This window comes from Prosopis cineraria, unplaced genomic scaffold (genome assembly GCF_029017545.1).
Source record: "Prosopis cineraria cultivar Desert tree isolate PC_DT_omini unplaced genomic scaffold, ASM2901754v1 PC270, whole genome shotgun sequence".
NCBI lineage: Eukaryota > Viridiplantae > Streptophyta > Magnoliopsida > Fabales > Fabaceae > Prosopis > Prosopis cineraria.
Genome location: NW_026555597.1, coordinates 1 through 13,916, shown reverse-complemented (window position 1 = coordinate 13,916; position 13,916 = coordinate 1). Strand labels below are relative to the sequence as shown.

At 31.9% G+C, this 13,916-nt stretch overlaps 1 long non-coding RNA gene and 1 other non-coding gene across 3 annotated transcripts; both read right to left on the bottom strand.

The window, feature by feature from the left end:
* Window positions 1-6,306: 6,306 nt before the first annotated feature.
* LOC129296149 (uncharacterized) lies at window positions 6,307-10,171 on the bottom strand. Of its 2 annotated transcripts, none has more exons than XR_008589704.1 (4): window positions 9,910-10,171; window positions 9,657-9,838; window positions 7,264-7,380; window positions 6,307-6,818 (listed from the first exon to the last, which is right to left on the bottom strand). It is a non-coding gene; the product is annotated as an uncharacterized LOC129296149 (long non-coding RNA). The 2 variants fall into 2 exon arrangements; XR_008589703.1 differs by having other exon boundaries at window positions 9,657-9,806; window positions 9,910-10,147.
* Window positions 9,938-10,157, bottom strand: LOC129296154 (small nucleolar RNA U3). Its single transcript, XR_008589706.1, has one exon. It is a non-coding gene; the product is annotated as a small nucleolar RNA U3 (small nucleolar RNA).
* Window positions 10,172-13,916: the final 3,745 nt, after the last annotated feature.

The window sequence follows — 13,916 nt, the reverse complement described above, 5'->3', positions numbered from 1 at the left end:
CCATACACAATTTCAAAAAAAAAATCATTGAAAAAAAAGAAAAATACCATAAACATCAATTCTAATCATTGTTTTTTGTCTCATTTATCATTCTAATATTACTTATACCTTACAGTAGTAATCTCATGCCAAGATAAGTCATTCATTATAACAATTGTCAAAATCTCAACAAAATAGTTATAATTTTTAGAGAAACCGCACGTCAACTTTGGTCACTCAAATCAACTCTAATTGTAATGAAATTTGGTACGCTAGTATATTTCAATATGAAGTTTTTAACGATAAAACTATCCAAATCAAGTAAGGCATATAATTTTAAAAAAAAATTATTCAAAAAATTCGTTCAAAATTCAAAAAAATACAATCATCATGAATTTACATTTCAATCACTCATTTTCATCCTCATAATTATTCTGAGGCTACCCATAACCTCCATTAGCATCCTCAAGCCAAAAACACATCATATATTGTCAATTTCGACAACCCACATTACCAAAATCAAGCAACAATATGCACAGAAAGTTAATTACGTAAATTCAAACAATAAAACTCTACAAAACAATAAATAAATCATTCCCACAACCAAAAACCAAAGGATATTGAAAGAAACGCTAGAAAATATGAAAATAAAATGTACCTTGAAAGAAAATGGGTTGAAAAGTAATGGCAAACTCAAGGCACAACGAACGACAGCGAGGACGACGGTGGAAACACGACAGAGGTGAGGGTTGATGGTCGACTATGGAAATGAAGTCACTTTATGGGTTTACTTGTGATTTCGTGTGAAAGTGGAGAAGAGATGAGATGAGAGTTCATCGGGTGCGCGAGAGAGAATATGAAATGAAAGGAACTAAAAAGTTTTTAAATAAAAATAAATGATGGGCATTTCAAATGCCCGTCATATATTGTGATGACTTTATATGACGGGCATTTGAAGTGCCCGTCATATAAAGTCATCACAATATATGACGGGCATTTGAAATGCCCATCATATAAAGTAGAAATACCCGTCATATAAAGTCTCTTTTTTCTTTTTCTTTTTTTATTTTAAAAAATTAAACATTATATGATGAGTATTCATCAATATAAATGACGAGTGTTTAGAAAGACCGTCATTTATGTTAATATTAATTTTTATTTTTTTAGAGGTAGAATTTGAAGCCTTATATGACGGGTATTAAAACACCCCCACCTCTTTTTTAAATGACGGATTTTCTTAAAACTATCATTTTTAATGATATCATATATCAATAATTTTGTAGTAGTGAAGCAATATCAGAATTTAACTTTGCAAGCTTCACCCTTATTTATAGTAGCGTTCATGCCTTGTCTTTAAATTATTGATAAACGACTAATTCCACGGCGCTAAAGAAATTTTTCATTCTACCTGCAGATCCCTTGTGCATTATGAGCATCTTCTTTATACAATAATCTATATATTCACTTCAAAAATTACAGAAACTATCCACTCAATCATCCATTCATAAGTCATAATCATTTGCCTCCTCCTTTTCCGTTCACTGTTGGTTAGAACTTGGAAGTTTTTCTTTTTATCATCTGAGCTCTTGGACATCTCCACACTAGAAGCCATATTATCTTCTTCTCTTCATGCTTTGGCAGTTCATCAGAGAAAAAAACTCCATTAGCATTGTGCTTTGCCACTATCTTCTACTGGTGGTTTGACCCCTACAACGTGAAGGTTAACTCTCGTCGGAAGCAAATCTAGAGTCTCACTCTCTTACACTACTCAATTAGAGTAGCTAACACAATCTGGATGTAGTACATGTTTGGATTAACTTTTAACCTCAAACCTCATTAGAATAGGTTAAACTGAGGTTAGGACATAAAAAGCCTAAAAAGTATTATTTGAATTAGCAAAAATTTTCAACCTAAGTTAGGGTTAAATGAGCGTTTTTTGAGAAGCCATCACACCTTGCTTTTTTCCCTCAGCGATAACGTTTGCCCGTTGGAAGTATTAATTGGCTTTTAATTTTTTATGCTTTCTCTCTCTTCTCATTTATCTAACACGAGCTCTGCTTTCTTCCTGTGCAGCTCTACACTTTCAGATCTGGTCCATCGTCATCCTCATCTGCTTCTTCATCCTGACCTCAATGTCTTTCACGGACTAGAAAAACTAGCTTCTCTCATAACTCCGCAAACACTTGGGTCATCGAGTATGGATATGATAAGATATTTGAGTTCAACTTTCATGGCTAAGAGAGGTTGCTCCTACTGCTGCTTCGAACAACCACGATGTCATGAGCTTGAGCACACTTCCTGCCCCTGTTTTTGAGCTCTTAAAACAGAGCTCAAGAGCTCTTCCTGCCAAGTTCCATACACGAGTAAACTGAGAGTTGACGGCAGGGTGTTCCGGTGAACCTCCATCATATGCATGGGAGCTGACAATGTTAAACTTGTGGAGATTGTCACTTGCTAGCTATCTGGCTCTCTCACCATTGCTTCTATTGACGATGGTGACACTGTCCAGCACCATGTGTTGAGCTCCCAATATTCACAGACGGTGAGGAGAGGGAGCGAGAGAATGAAAGAGAAGACACACTAGAGACAAGGGAGAGGGAGGAGAGAGATGCTTGACTAGTATAAGCATTGCTTGGTGGAACTGAACTCAAAATGATGAGGAGAGAGAGAAGAATATATGATGGTGAGGAAAGAGAGTGAAGGAGTGGGATTGTTTTATCAGTGGAGGAGGAGGAAAAAAAGACAATGGCAAGGAGAGTCAGGCGAAACAGTGCCATGTGTTAAATTCATGTGAGCTTACAACATTGAATCAATGTCCATTAGTGGCAAATTAGTGGATTTGATGATTTTTGATAATTAAAAATTTATTTTACTCTGCCTCATAATTAATGATTGAATATTTAAATTATTTTACTTATTAATTATACTTTTAAATTTAATATTTTTTATTTATTAGTTAGATAAAAAATATATAAAAAATTTATATTTATTTTGATCGTTAAAAATTTCAAATAGCTTTTAAATTAAATTACTTAAATAAATTTTAGTTTATTTGATTGACTTTTAAAAAAATATCTAAATATAAATCGCATTACATTAATTAACTTTTTTTAAAATTTAATTTGTTAATTTTAATTGTAAATTTTTTAATACAAACATACTCATATTTAGTTTGTTCATTTTTAGTTGTTAAATAATTCATTATCAATGTATTCGCCAATTCATTAAATAATTTTTTCATCTTAGTTTCCCCTACAACATTTCTTTTGTTGTATTCGGTTTGTTCATCTCTAGTTGTTAAATAATTCGTTATCAATGTAGACTTTCATTTGAAAAATTTCACAGATATTAATTGTAAAAAAAAAAAAAAACAGGTTTTGTCATAGGAATATTCCTTAAATAGTTAGCTAGGCTTGTGGTTTCAAGTAGGAGCATTTTTTTCTCCCACAAAACGTATGAGCAATTTAATTTACTCCTTCCATTTAAAAATATAAAGTATTTTTTGAAGAGTTGAATATTAAAAAATGTAAGGCATTTTTAATCTTTTAAAATATAATTATTACTTTTTTTTTAAAATTTCTCCTATTGATAATGACTTTATATTTATTGTACGGTGTTTAATAAGGATAAATATGAAAAGATAGGATTAATTTAAAAGTAGATAACTATTTTATTGAAGGGTGAGATTCAATTAAAAATAATTTATATTTTTTGAACGGAGGAAGTAAGTAATACAGTAATATGATGGTGATCTAATTAATGGAAATATGATAAATATATAAACAATCTAATTTAAATTCTCTATATTCATGAATTCTTACGTCAAAATAAAGATAATTGTCTTAATAGATATTAGAAATGGTGAAATATTGCAATTTTCTTAATTGAAAGTTATTCATTGACAAGAAATCAATTGAATTTAATAATTTTTTTGAAAAAAAATATTAGATCAAGCAACAATATTTTTTCTTTTATGTCAATAAAAGATAAAATAGATGATTCGATAAATAACGATGCTGCACCCTATTTCTTCATTTTATTTGGTCACAATATACCATGTTGGCATCTTTTCTTCAAGGAGCAAAGCCGGTTTATCTCAACTTTACACACATGATAGAGAATGAAATTGCAAATATTTGATTGTTGGCAGAGAAAGAAAAAAGAATTGAAGAAAAACTAATGCATGTATTCAATATTTAAGCTCATAATTTTATCCCTTAAAAACTCAACTGGTTCTGCTTTTTATTATTGTTCTTTTTCTTCTTTTCATTCCTCCCAATTGGGCCTATGCTAGTCAATGTTTAAAAACCAACCTAACCGTGAACCAACTACATGTCCAATCTGAATTAACTCCTAAAAATATATTTGGTTTAAGGGAAAGGGAGGGGAGGTAAGGGGAGAGGAGGGAAGGGAGGGGGAGGAGGGAAGGGGAGGAGAGGAGAGCTCCCCCCCAATTTGGAGGGAAGGCTTTGGAGGGAAGGGGAGGGAAAATTTTAAAAATTTTTCCTTCCCTCCTCCTAACCAAAGGAGCGCCCTCCCCTCTAACCAAACACACCCTAAAACAAGTTTTGCTAAGAACCGGTCAAACCAAAAAATTAAATATTAATTATTAAATAATTTGGAAAAATAAATTATATATGTTTTGAGCCAAAGTTGTGATTTTTACAAAAATTACTACTCAGCCACTTATGAATTCTACTCAAGTACTACCCCAGCTAACTCCTAATAAGAAAATACTAAAGTTTTAAAAATTAGATCTGTCATTGAATCATATGAGGCACTTATTCACGGTTCATTAGTCGAACCATGATCTAACCAGAGTCGAACTGATTGACATTAAATTAATATATTTTTAATTTATGTATCATAATTAAATAAAAAATACATTTAAATATGTATTTTTTTCAAAAATACATTATAGATGCTTGGTAATATAATTTATTATTGATAAATACATAATTAATATTAATTATAAGTGAAGCTTTTCATTTAAATATCAAAAAAGATGTTGATAGAATGATAAAATAGACATTTTTTGAAGGCATGTTTAAGCTAAATTAAAAAGGTCAGATTTAAAAAAAATATGCATTAATAATAAAAAGTATAAAGATTAAAATCATGTGCCTACATTAAAAAAAACAAGATATATGCAAAAAAAAAATCAACCAAAATCAAAAGAAAAAAGAGGGGAAAACAAAAAAAGGGAGCATACTGTACATGCATACTAGTTATTTAAGTCCCACATCGATTGTGTGGAAAGGAAAAAAAAAAAAAAAGCGTGCATATCTTAGGGTAGAAGTAGAACATGGGTGTCATAGGAGAGGCTGAGCTTATGTTTGCAAAACTTATAGCTTATAGTCCAAAGCTTTCAGTATTTTAATTTTAATTCTGATTTTTTTTTAATTTTGTCTGATTTTCTCATGAAAATTAGTTCAGTTTTTATCCGATTTTATCAGTTCCCTAACAACCGGTTCTTAGGAGTTAGCTAAACTGGACCAAGATCTGGTTTTTTTGTTCAACCAGTCGATTCAATTTTTAAAACCTTGGAAAATACTTTCCCAACGTGGCATTGCCTTTTAAAAAAGAATCAAATTAAAGGGCAAGCATTATGCCTGGAGAGTCGAGGATCGAATCCAGAATCTAATGTAGAAAGAGACAACATAGGCCACTAAACCCAAAGGTGTTTGGTTTTGAATTTGGTGTAGCTTTTTGATGATCTTCTAAGTTCCGGTGGTTTCATCCCGCCGATCTTTCTTGTGTTTTCTTTTACTTAGGGCCTCTTTGATTTTTTTTGTTTGCTCTGAAAGTTTATTTTATAAAAATAAGTTATTACAATAAAATTTTTGTTTAGATATTTTTTTAAAGTCAGTTTAATAAATTTAAAGTTATTTAAATAATATATAATAAAAGGTACTTCTATAGATATAATTACAAAAAAGAAATTGATTGTATGATATGTAATTTTTATTACACATGCAATATATTTGAATGTTTGAAAAATGCATATAATATAAAATTTGATATGTTAAATAATAAATAAATAATGCATCTTCATTAATCTTGCTCATTATCCTAATCTCATAAATTACTTTCCTTTAGTTGTTTGTTTGAGACATTAAATTCAAAGCAGTACTAATTATTTTTCTTAAGCTAATAAAAAAATATTGGTATTTAAGAATAAATTCACAAAGCAGGCAAACAAGGTTGGTAAAGGCAGTCATGAATTAATTATCTCAATGAAACTAACAAAATCATTTTTTTTATTAATTTTACATTCATCTTAATGCATAAAACACATTCTACGCCGGGTTTCTCCTTCTAGGAACGTTAACAACACCATTCCTATTGAAATTTAAAGAAAAATGACAAAACATTTGAGGGCAACAGATTATTTCTATACATTCAAGGTTGCAACAAGGCATGTAAAATATGATTCACATCAATTTGCATTTCTCTCTCTCATCTAATCAATAGACTCGTAGTATCAATAAAGATTTTACAAGTCCATGAACAAACCCACTAAGCACTTAAGGCACTGTGTAAAGAACCAAAACTCAATCTAACAGAATCAAGTACACTACAAATAAACAAACAGGAGCACTGTGTAGCCAATTTGCTGTATCTTTCCACTGTGAAGTCCAGAATCATCATAAATGCTGACCATGCATCTCTTCAATTCTCCTCAAAGTCAACATCAATTATATCAGGATCTGATTTAGAAGAGGATGTTCTTCTTCCTTCCTTAAAGAAGAAATCTCCTTTGGGTTGCCATAGCTTGTACATCTAATTATTCGGTTCTTGTAGCCAGCGAATTGCGTTCTGCAAGCTGGACATGTGCCCTGCAAAATTGGAGGTAGCAGACTCTTGAGGTGACTTTTCAAAAAGACAGACTGGATTTAGAATAAAAAAAAAATCATTATCAGTATTTGTCAGCATCGAAATATAACTTGGAAGTGCAAAACTGCTTAGGCTTTTCCTTGTCACGCAAGCTTAAAGGGTTCAATAACTTTATTGAGTCACAGGAGCTCTAGTTCGATACTGTTTTGCTCTTAAATGTTGTGCTTCGTTTCAAGAATTTATTATCATCCTCGTTTCTTTGCCCTTTCATCTCTTGTAAGCAAATTTCCATACATCAGAAAAGAAAAATCATTTTTTTGGCCAAAAGAAGGAAAAGAAAAGCAAAATTGAAATCAATTTTTTTCAATGACTAATCGCTAAACAAAAACATTCAGAATGCTTTTAAGTGCAAGGTACATTTTAGACCCAATCAACTTTCTCAAATACCTTGGCAACTAGGTTGTTACCCAGTGTACGACGAGAAGAGGTCCAGCAAATGGAAGAACTCAAATCACAATCACCAACAATGCCACCAGATAATGCAAACAAGATGAAGAAAACAGTCTGAAAAAACAATTTCCACATATATAATAGAACATGGTTGTGGTGTCAAAAGAAAAATGAAAAATTACATGAAGTATATTTCCGCATACACAAGAGATCATACTCAAGAAATTCTTTTATTGTGGAAATCGATCAACAGTTAGATATTTCCTTACTGGTAAAAGAATCCAATGCAGAAAAGTACCGTAAATCAGAAGAATCCCCCAACAAAAAATTAAAAATGTACAAAACAAGAGAAAACGAAAGGAAAAGGAATTAAAACTGTAACAAAGCTGCTTGATCGCCCTATGTAGATCAAGCAGAAAGATCCCATCTCAAAATTCATTGAAACCTTGAAGATAATGTATTTTGATCGAAACTAATACACCAAACCACAGCAAAACTTGCAACTGAGCCTTGATTTATTTTTTCTGTACAAATACTATAAGAAGTAAATCAAAAAGGAGTTTTTCCAAATTTGCAAAGCATGCTTCAAGCCATGCTAAAACAAATAACTTAATAAGGTGGACACCTGTGAAGCATAGAAACTTGCAAAGTATCGATGATGAATATGTATAGGACCCACATACACAAAGGATTAATGTTAGTGTGACATTCGCCTCTAAGGGAACTACAGAATTTCCAGTTATTATTTGATTTTGATAAATGCAAAAGAAGAGGAAAAATAAAGACGGAGAACATGGAAGGTTCTTCCAGATAAAAGCCATAATAATTTGGATGCTGCTCCACGAAATCTTAGGAGTGGTTCTGAAATTTTTAAATAGTGAATGATACACATTAAAAATTTAAACTGATTAAATTTCAGTCCATCTAAGAAGAAAATACAACACTGTCTAATATATCTACAGCAGTCACAATCTCATTGTAGAGGACATTCCAAACTCTGCATAATGAAACTTCACTTTTCCTTCCGTTGAGAGTGTAGATTGATTTGATCATTTGGTTTATTAGTTTTCTCCTGTTTCGACCTAAATATACAATTATAGGTTGTTTTGATATATATTCCATTTCATTGATTATAATGACTACGAAAACTTATGTAGAGATCTCAGAATGAGCAAAAATAACATTTAAATAGAATATTTTAGACCTTTTCAGCTAAAATATATAAAATAATGGCAGTGATGGCCGAATTCATCACGTTAGACTTTTTGCTTTTTGCCCCTTTTTGCTTGTGTCTGCTTCTACAGTTAGGAAATTGCTGACATGATGTGCAGAATCTCACTTTTCCTTAAAGAAAATGATTCACTGCATTATTAGTCAAAAGATATCTCCATCTCATATAAGTCACACTCAATTTTATTAAGCTCTCAAACAATAAGACACTATTCCTGTTAGGGTACAATATGAAAATTGAATACTAAACCTTTAACTTAAATTATTAAGTACAAGTGCCAGAGAAGCAGAAGTCAGCATGAAATTTTACACCTTAGGCTAATAAAACCACCATGTTCATCACTACCATCATTTGTATTTGCAAACTATCTCTATGTCATGTTTTGAATTCCCAGAGTTTCCAACAGGCAATACCAGAATTTAACTTTGCAAGCTTCACCCTCATTTCTATCAGCGTGCATGCCTCGTCTTTAAATTATTGATAAACCATTAATTCCATGGTTCTAAAGAAATTTTCAATTCTACCTCCAGATCCCTTTTGCGTGGGCATCCTCTTGATACAATAATCTATATCTTCACTTCCATAATTACAGAGGCCACCCACTCAATCATCCATTCATCTGTCATAATCATTTGTCTCCTCCTTTTCCATTCACTGTTGGCTAGAACTTAGAAGTTTCCCTTTTTAACACGTTGATCTCCTGGAAATATCCACACTAGATGCCATAATTCTCCTCTTCATGCTTTAGCAGTTCATAGGATGATTTTACCGTGAATGCCCCATCAGAGAAAAATTCCATTAGCATTGTGTTTTGCCACTATCTTCTACACCTACAATCAGTAGGTTAACTCTCATTCGAGGCAAATCTAAGGCCTCTCTCTCTTACACTAATCAATTAGTGTAGTTAACAAGGGACTTGACAATCTAGAAGTTTCCATAGCCTATAAACTAAGTTGTGGAATAGCAGCTAAGCTACAACTGACTTTGACAGGTTGATTCGGTCTTCAAATGATTATGTTTATCCAAATACACGATTTTGTTTTATTTCTTTCAATATTTTTCCCCAAATGCACAATAAATAGAACAGATGTGAAGTGCTATTTGTCTATGCGATTTGATGATTATAATTAACCCGCGTAAGTTAGATGAGAAATTAAACCTGAGATATATCTCTTCAACTATAACCCCCCTCGCTCCATTCGAAGCAATCTCCTCTCAAGCACCTTTCGTAGCCACCGTCACTGGTCTTTGAGGGTGGTCATCGCCGTCGATCTCCGGCGCTCACCGGAGGCTGAGATTTGATAAGCACCTTCATAGAGGTCGACATCAATGGTTTTTCAACTGAAATATCGCAATCAAACAGAAGCCAAAAAAAAAAAACGAAAGAAGAAACAGAGATGAGAAAATCTTACGCGGTGGTCCGTAATAAAAACATTTGAGAACCTGTCAAGACAATCACGCGACCATCCCATGGGGGCTAGCCCCACGGGAACGATCCTCTGCGGCCAAGTTGAGCCAAACAGGTTGGAGCAGCCGACCAGTACTCACGCTCTGGTCACGCGATCTTCAGTCATCATCCAAGTTGTGGTTCTTGTCTCCTTTATACTCAAGGACACAGAAGTACGAGCCTATAGAACAGATCCTGTTCAAGTAAGGTAGTACCCTAAGAATGTACTCCGTCCCTTTTATCGTCTGGTCTTCATCGTTCACAGACGATGTGGGGTTTCACCGTTTAAGAGTTTCTTGATCTCCGTCTAATAGACTTTGTAACTTCAGAAGCCATTTTCAAGTGCATGATGTGGCTCACCAAGTGTAACAAATTTACCGACTCAATAAATCTCCCACATGACATGATAGGGTGGAGGGATTAACAATCGCACTAACAATATAAAAATTAAATCTATAAGTCATATAATAAAATTATAAAAAAATTATTAAATATAGATTGAGATTGAAAACTGATATTTTTAAAAATTAATTTGGTTTCATGCTAAATAAGGTGAGCATAGAAGCAATTTATCTAATAAGAAGATTAATGAAAAAATATCAATATGAAACTAAAGATTTACACATGATTTTTATTGTTTTAAAAAAAAGTTCATGACCATATATTAAAAAAATTCTTTTGGAAAGCTTTGGAAAAAAAAGAGTTCAAGTTTCTTATATTAGAGCTATACAAGATATATATAAAAAGAAAACAACTAGTTTAAGAACATTTGATGATGAAACAACGGAGTTTTTCAAAGGGATTGGATTACATTAAGTATCATTTGTGAGTCTTTTTTTATTTGAACAGTTCTTAAATATTTCAATTGAGCATATTCAAGAGCATATGCTTTTTATGAATGATATAGTTCTTATTGCGAAGACATAAGAAGAGATTAACTATAAATTTGAGTTATGAAGAAGGATATTGGAGTTAAAAACCTGAGTAGGAGTAAGACGAAATATTTACATAATTACATTATAATTTTGATAAGAGATCAGTCAGTAATAATTTAAAAATTAAATTAGAATATCAAATTATATCTATGGAAAAGTTTAGATATTTAAGAGTATTATGCAACATGATGGGGAAATTAATGGATATATTGCACATAAGATACAAGTTGGGTAGTTTAACTGAAGAAAGAACAAAGAAGTTATTTACAATTGTAAGATACCTAATAAACTTAAATGAAAGTTTTATGAAACTGGTATAATATCAATTATGTTGTATGATAGTGAATGTTGCTCTTTAACAGGATAGCAAGAGTATAAAATTAAAATAGCATAGATGAGAATATTGAGATTATTGTTTGCAAAATCAGACTAAACTGGCCAATCGGACTGATGACTTGGCCGTGTGTCGAGTCCAGTTTTCTTATTTAAAGTGGACGCAGCTAACTCAAGATTAACCCACCTAACCTCATAGATTAAGTGGTTGGGCGGGTTGTTAGATTTTTAAAATTTCTAACCCCCAGAAATTTAGAAAAAAAAAATAGAGAAACAAAAGCCTTACTCCATTCAATCTTTCTCCTTCCCCCTCCTCCTCCTCCTTCACGGCTTTACTTCTCATCTCCAATTCTCTACTCACTCTTGGATCTCAGTCAAGCTCTCTCCATCCCTCAATGCTCCTCAGCATCCATCGTAGGTCTCGCCTTCTTCACTTGTCCCTTAGTGTTGCTCAAGCGCTCAATGTTGTTGTTGTGTGTGTTCTCTTCAAGGCTTCAGTTAAGATGTAAAAAGAAGAAGAGAGAAGCAAATGAAGAAAGAAGAAAGAAAGAGATGAAGAATGAAGAAGGAAAGATACGAAGATGTGCATGAACCAACGCATGAAGGAAAAGTCAGAAAGGTGATGTGATTCTATTGTACATTAATAACAGTGAAGGGATGGTCATCTTTGTCAGGCTAGATAAAATAGATGGTAAGAAAAAAATCTATATATTATAAATTTTATATATCTATGTTATTTTTTAACAAATTATTTATTATTTATGATATAATAAAAAATATATTATTTTATTATGATCGGTTTGACCTCAATTAAACTTTTGACTTTGGTCGGTTTAATGTTCGGTTTGGTTTTTAATACCTTAATTGAGATGGATGTGCAGGCATACACATAAAAATAAGTTCTGAAATGAGTAAGTATGAGAAAAAATGGACATAGCATCTATTAAAGGGAAAATCTTAAAAATCGTTTGAAATAGTTTAGATATGTACAAAGAAGATTGTAGGAGGTACTAATGAGAGAAGTGAAACGGATCATTTTGAGCCCTATTAAAAAAGAAGTAGATGAAGGCTAAAGAAAATAATTATAGAAGTTGTTGATTAAGACTTCTTAGTTAACAATATTCCTAAAGTTTGGTAAATAATAGAGTACCATAACATTATATATAGTTTATGTAGTTGACCTCACCTAGAGCGATAAGACTTATTGTTTTTAACATGATATGGTAGTTGGTTTAATCTAACAATTATAAAAAAAAAAATTGTTAGACGTACTTAGAAAGCATTAAATGTCAAATTTTTGAAAGGGACAATATACTTGAAAGGTACTATAATCAGGAGAATTTTTTTGAATTTTTTTTTAATATATCTTGATAATCTTTTAGTGTTGATGCAATCTAATAATTGTAATGAAGACACCATGAGTAAATTTAAACTGATCCAAATCCCAACTAATTTCTCCTTCTTTGTGGCTGCGGAAAAAAAATTTAAAACATAACTTTTATCAAACTAATATGTGGGGATTTTAGATTCTAGAGAAAGACGTTTTATCAACTATCAATCAAATCCAAATTACGTGTATATTTACTAGCTTCAATTCTTTACTAGGTCTTGTTATTTTATAATGTCATATGCCAAATGAAAATATAGTGAGAAAAACTGAAGAACTCCTTAAAAGAACAAATAAGTCCCACATTGCGTGATTTATGAAGCAATAAATTGGATATAATGCTCTAATTTTCGGGCGAGCAAGCTGAGTTCTGTGGTTATAACTTTAAATCCAAGTGGAGGGCGCTTTAGCCGTGTACAATTGCCTCAACAGAGCAATTGAATTCTTATTAGTCTATTTTAGTTTCCTCTACACATTTATTTACTTTATTCAGTTTGTTCATCTGAAACAGTTAGGTGGTTCGTGATCAACGTAGACCTTCATTTTTTATTTTTTATTTTGCCAGAAAAAGAGTCAATTTTATTAATCACCAAAAACAATTATAAACACTAATAGCTCAAGCCAAAAAAAAAAAAAACACTCAAAAACCCTACACATACAACCTAACACAACAAGGCACACAAAAAAATACAATAATCAGTTTAACAAAATAAAAAACAAGAACAACAAAAGCCAACAAAAATACAAACACAATAAAAGTCATCATCCAATGTATTTCTTTACAAAGATACATTCCTCCTAGCATCATCACTATTCATGCTTTAGCCTTGTCAAAAAGTATAATCCAAGTTAAGGTAGATGGAGGTGACATCACCAAACCAATTGGTTTCCATCTTCCTTTTAGTATCCACTACAAGAAAATCTACAACTTTATTCACATCTTTATAAACAAGAGACAAACAACAATTCTTCACAGAAGGCCATAGTAACAAATATCATTAATAATGCCAACACTTTTCTAGCCACAGGGAAACAACCATTCATGAGTAACAACTTTATATAAGACCTCACAATCCCTCAACACAATAACTCACAATTCTTAGTTCTTTAGCAAGTAGTAAAATCATTTTTAAAGCCAAGTTTCAATCATTAAAGCTAAAAAAACTATCACTTTTTCACTTATACCTGTCACAAAGTTATTCAAATCATCTCTTCCAACAATCTCAATAATATCACAACTTTTTATCTCATCAAAAGCCCCATCATAATTAATTTAATCCCACCTTTACTAGGAAAACACCAACACAACTTCACTTT